We start from the raw sequence: 6,479 nt of genomic DNA, 5'->3' as shown, positions 1-6,479 counted from the left end.
TGGCCATGTGATGACTGCTGGAACCAACAAGCTGAGCTGAATCCTGACGGAGTATATTAAACGCTGTTAGCACTGGGAATACTACATTGCTTATTTTTATAATTAAAGGGCTTGTCCAGGTTTGAGATGAAAGTGAACAGTCACTCTAGGTGACTATAGGCTTCTGAATTCTCACAGCGCTTACACTGCACACTTTTAGGATTCCAAAAGTTTAAGTTCCACTGGCTTCAGTGGATGGTCATGTGAGTACAAGTATGAGATCTGTATACTTCTGGCCACTTTCTGATTTGATGTGCCTGACCTCACACTATTCATTTTCAGTGAGCGAGGCCATGCATGTCTAGTTGTCACGTGACCACATATATGTATGAAAATTGCATACTTGCAGTTTTGTGACCTCCCACTTCCACTGCCAGCACCAGAAAATGCTGACAGAGTGCAGTGCATGCACTATGAGAATTCAGAAGTCTGCAGTCACATAGAGTGACACATGGAGTGACTGCAGACTCATCACAAACTTGGACAACCCCTTTAATGCTCCTAATATAAATAAAAACATTGTAAACCTTAACTTGTCAGACGGCACATTACTTTATTAAAGAGGTTGTCCACTACTTTAACATTGATGGCGTATCCTTAGGATAGGTCAGCAATGTCTGATCGGCCGGGGTTCAGCACCTGGCAACTAATTGCCTGTTCTAGTAGGCAGGTGGATGGATGTGTCCAGTTCCAGATCTCCTCCGTCTTCTGATAGTAGCAACAGCGTCCTATTCAAATCAATGAGGAGGATATGCAGTATTCGGCCACGGACACTATCAGAAGACGGAGCAGATACAGAAATAAGCATTTCCGGCCAGCTGCACCAAGAGCAGCTTATCAGCAGGGGTCCTGGACCCCGGCAAATCAGACATTGATGACCAATTCTAAAGCTAGTTCATCAATATTTAAGTAATCTTACAATTTATGAATTGTTACTTGTGTACAGGATCAGAACTAATAACAGCTTCAGAACCTCCAGACGTACAGAAATATATCACCAGAACCACAAGCATTAAAGAAATTGATCATCAGGACCACTAGCAGTACAGAAATACATCCATGAAACCCCATCTTTTCAGAAACACAGCATCAGTACAGAAACACATCATTAGAACCACACGTAGTACATGGTACATCAATTGTAATGTCAGGTCAAACCCATATACTGTACATTTGTATTGCATGAGCCTACAACTTCCAGTACATCCTTAAAGGGAATCTGTCACCAGGTTTTTGCCACCTAATGTAAGAGCAGCATAATGTGGGGGCAGAGAGCCTGATTCCGGTAATGTGACACTTACTGGGCTGCTTAGTGTAGTTTTGATAAAAATCACTGTTTAATCAGCAGTAGATTATCATTAGAGGACTACTTGGTGTGTTGCTAGGTAGTCCAGCATATTCATAAGCTCTGTATAACTGCTAGATCTGGAGCAGAAAAAACATTGATTTTATCAAATTGACAGCAAACAGCTCAGTAAGGGACACATGGCTGGAATCAGGGTCTGTGTCTCTACATTATGCTGCTCTAAGATGACCTGGTGACATATTCCCTTTAACAATGGTAAGGAGATACTGTACTTGGGAGTTATCAGTCATCATCAGACTGTGGACCATACAGGAATCACAGTAAGGCGGGCTTTGCACGTTGCGACATCGCAAGCCGATGCTGCCATGTCGCACGCGATAGTCCCCACCCCCGTCGCAGGTACAATATCTTGTGATAGCTGGCGTAGCGAACATTATCGCTACGCCAGCTTCACATGTACTCACCTGCCCTGCGACCGTCGCTCTGGCCGGCGACCCGCCTCCTTCCTAAGGGGGCGGGTCGTGCGGCGTCATAACGACGTCACACGGCAGGCGGCCAATAGCGGCGGAGGGGCGGAGATGAGCAGGATGTAAACATCCCGCCCACCTCCTTCCTTCCGTAGAGCCGCCGGCGGCAGGTAAGGTGAAGTTCCTCGCTCCTGCGGCGTAACACACAGCGATGTGTGCTGCCGCAGGAACGAGGAACAGCATCGTACCTGTCGCGGCAGCATAATTATGGAAAAGTCGGAGCCTGCAACGATGATACGATAACGACGCCTTTGCGCTCGTTAATCGTATCATCTAGAATTTACACACAACGATGTCGAAAGTGACGCCGGATGTGCGTCACTTTCGATTTGACCCCACCGACATCGCACGTGCGATGTTGCAACGTGCAAAGCCACCCTAAAGCCTCGGTTCCACTTGCTTTTTGCACGGACGAGTGCAATCTGATAAAACATTGCATTGCACTTGCACTAGTGCAAAACTAGGGGCAATGTCCACCTGCGATTGATTTCTCATGCTATATTGGCCTTTGTCTGCGAGTTTTGGCTCACACACACCAATACAAATCTATGGGATAGTGTGAAATATAGCACAGCACTCGGATGTCATCAGACTGCAGTGTGATGTACGCAATAAAAGGCCTCGGAGAAGAGGGAGAAAGTGCTCCCTCCCTTTTATCCGCAGCTGTGATGATCGCAAGTCGCATGACACTCTGCTCATGCTCACAGCAGAGTGAGAGCTGAGGGTAATTAGCATAAGGCACAAGTGAGACCAATGCCTAATGATGAGAATTAGTCAGTATTACAAATAATCATTTACATCCATTTACCTTATAGACGATGTTGTCTCTGATCGGAGTCATTTCTTTCTTTTCGTCATCTTGTCCAGACAACATGATTATGTTTCACATCCAGAGCTCATCTCTACAGACTTTCATCCTTCTGCAGCAGATCCAGGCACGATATCCTTAAAAATAGCAGAATGATTAGCATAAATATATATATATATATATATATATATAAAAAATATTTGCCCTACTCTGTGCCCCAGAATAAATAATTGCACCTCACTGTGTTCTTTGCACAAAATATTACCCAACTCTCCCTCTTATGGTACGTGCCGTCCACATTGCCCTCTCCTTTCCATATGGAGCCCACTTTTCACACTTTCCTCTCACACTGTGTCCCCTTATACTGCCCAGCCTTTATGCTGTGCCTACTCATCACACTCCCTCACCTCGCTATGGCCTCATACTGTACCCCCAAGTTACCCCCTGTCCATAGTGCCCCACTCGCCACTACCCGTTCTCTATTATGTGCTTCCTCACATTTTTCACATCCCATAATGTCTCCTCAATACCTCCGTACTCAGCCCCCCTCACTCCCCATACTGTGTCCATATACATTTCCCCCTTGCTCCCCATATTGTGTCCGCACCCATCCCGCCCACTTGTTTTTCATACCATGTCCTCAAATTTGCCCCCTTGCTCTTTATTCTGTCTTCAAAATTTCTTTCCCATTTGCTCCACATACTGTCAGTATACATTCCCCCAATTGCTCCCCATACAATGTCTGTGTAAATCGCCCCTTACCCTCGCTCCCCATACTATGTCTATATACATCACCCCTCACTCTCTCTTCCCATACTGTGTCCATAGATACTTCCCCCTCCCCATCCTCTCTCTCACAATACTGTCCATAGATACTTTCCCTTCCCCATCCTCTCTCCCACAATACTGTGTCCATAGATACTTCCCCTGCTCCATTCTCTCTCCAAACACTGTGTCCACAGATACTTCCCCCTCCCCATCCTCTCTCCCACTATACTGTGTCAGATACTTCCCCCTCCCGATCCTCTCCCACAATACTGGGTCCATAGATACTGCCTCATCCCATAGTGTTCCTCTTTGGTGTCTTTAGCTCCACTGGAGCACTTATCACCAGCGCTGTTTGCCGCCTTTGTGGCCCTAAAGACTGACATCAGCAGTGTAATCAGCTGACCTATATTTTTGCCATAAATATGAAAACCTACTTATTTATTCTATATTATTAAACCTACTTATTGGCCGTGTTGATCCAGAGGAAGGCAAAAATGCCCTGTGAGGAATGGGCCAATTGTCCTCATATCAGGGGGAAAAATTCCTTCCTGACCCCAAATATGGCGATCGGGATGAATCCCAGGATCAAAGGCTCATAACCTGATTGTCGTGTGAGATTTTTTTTTTTAAATATATAATTTATTGTTATAGATCTAGACTAAAAAATTGGTTTCTTTGAAATTAACAATTTTTAGAAATACATTTATAAATTTTTATAACTTTTTTGGACACTACTTACATGTAAATCTACTTACTAATCTATTATACTAAACCTATTTAAGGCCGTGTAGATCCAGAGGGAGGCGAAAACACCCTTTGGGGAATGAGCCAATTGACGTCATTTCAGGGGGAAAAAATTCCGTCCTGACTCCAAATATGGCAATCAGATTAAATCCCAGGATCAAAGCCAAAATCTCTCTCTACAATCTGTGTCTATATGTGGATGCCTATACCTATCATGTAGTGTGGGGGCCTATGCTTATCGTGTAGTGTGGATGATGTGGATGTGATGGGTGAAATACTTACCCAACCTGTGCGGAGCTGAGTTCAGGGATAATGGCCCACATTAGACTATTATTCCTGAAATCATACCATAGGCAGGCAGAGAGCTTTCCTGAAGCTCAGCTGCTGGCAGAACAGTGTGGTCGTACAGCTCCAGGGGAGCTCTGGTTGTCTTTTCTGGTTGTCTTTTGACGTGCCGGTGTGATGATACCATCAAGCCAGCACCAGCATGTAAGCACCGAGCTCAAGAAGGGGACAACAGAGTAGAAAGTAGGTGCACAGCTCTACCACTAACAAGAGGGTGCTACATCATGTATTAAAAAAAAATGCTTCACCATTAAAAAAAGGTAACACAAAAGCGATGTGCACACCTAAATAATGTATAACTTTATTGAATATTACAAAAACAGAAAGATATTAACATAAAATACTGACATCCAAGTATGTACTAATAACAAGTTTGTAATAAGCTATGCCACTACCATATAATGCTGCGTGTGTATTTTTTTCACTCTGCATGATATTGTCATGCTGCTTGTATTTACAGTGCTGGCCAAAAGTATTGGCACCCCTGCAATTCTGTTAGATAATACTCAGTTTCTTCCTGGAAATGATTGCAATCACAAATTCTTTGGTATTATTATCTTCATTTAATTTGTCTTCAATGAAAAAAAATAAAAAAAAATTGTCATTAAAGCCAAAATGGATATAATACCACACCAAACATAAAAAGGGGGTGGACAAAAGTATTGGCAGTGTTTGAAAAATCATGTGATGCTTCTCTAATTTGTGTAATTAACAGCACCTGTAACTTACCTGTGGCACCTAACAGGTGTTGGCAATAACGAACTCAGACTTGCAGCCAGTTGACATGGATTAAAGTTGACTCAACCTCTGTCCTGTGTCCTTGTGTGTACCACATTGAGCATGGAGAAAAGAAAGAAGACCAAAGAACTGTCTGAGGACTTGAGAATCCAAATTGTGAGGAAGCATGAGCAATCTCATGGCTACAAGTCCATCTCCAAAGACCTGAAAGCTCCTGTGTCTACGGTGCGCAGTGTCATCAAGAAGTTTGAAGCCCATGGCACTGGCTAACCTCCCTAGATGTGGAAGGAAAAGAAAAATTGACGAGAGATTTCAACGCAAGATTGTGCGGATGGTGGATAAAGAACCTCGACGAACATCCAAACAAGTTCAAGCTGCCCTGCAGTCCGACGGTACAACAGTGTCAACCAGTACTATCCGTTGGCGTCTGAATCAAAAGGGACTGGTTGTAGGATACCCAGGAAGACCCCACTCCTTACCCCGAGACATAAAAAAGCCAGGCTGGAGTTTGCCAAAACTTACCTAAGAAAGCCTAAAACGTTTTGGAAGAATGTTCTGTGGTCAGATGAGACAAAAGTAGAGCTGTTTGGGAAAAGCCATCAACATAGAGTTTACAGGAAAAAAAAAAGAGGCATTCAAAGAAAAGAACACGGTCCCTACAGTCAAACATGGCGGAAGTTACCTGATGTTTTGGGGTTGCTTTGCTGCGTCTGGCACTGGACTGCTTGACCGTGTGCATGGCATTATGAAGTCTGAAGACTACCAACAAATTTTTCAGCATAATGTAGGGCACAGTGTGAGAAAGCTGGGTCTCCCTCAGAGGTCATGTGTCTTCCAGCAGGACAATGACCCAAAACACACTTCAAAAAGCACTAGAAAATGGTTTGATAGAAAGCACTGGAGACTACTAAAGTGGTCAGCAATGAGTCCAGACCTGAATCCCATAGAACACCTGTGGAGAGATCTCAAAATAGCAGTTTGGAGAAGGCACCTTTCAAATCTCAGGGACCTGGAGCAGTTTGCCAAAGAAGAATGGTCTAATATTACAGGAGAGCATTGTAAGAAACTCATTAATGGTTACCGGAAGCGGTTGTTCGCAGTTATTTTGGCTAAAGGTTGTGCAACCAAGTATTAAGGGGCTTTACACGCTACGATATCGTTAATGTTTTATCGTCGGGGTCACATCGTTAGTGACGCACATCCG

The sequence above is a fragment of the Anomaloglossus baeobatrachus genome, chromosome 2 (genome assembly GCF_048569485.1).
Source record: "Anomaloglossus baeobatrachus isolate aAnoBae1 chromosome 2, aAnoBae1.hap1, whole genome shotgun sequence".
Taxonomy (NCBI): Eukaryota; Metazoa; Chordata; class Amphibia; order Anura; family Aromobatidae; genus Anomaloglossus; species Anomaloglossus baeobatrachus.
This window is presented reverse-complemented; position numbering follows the sequence as displayed.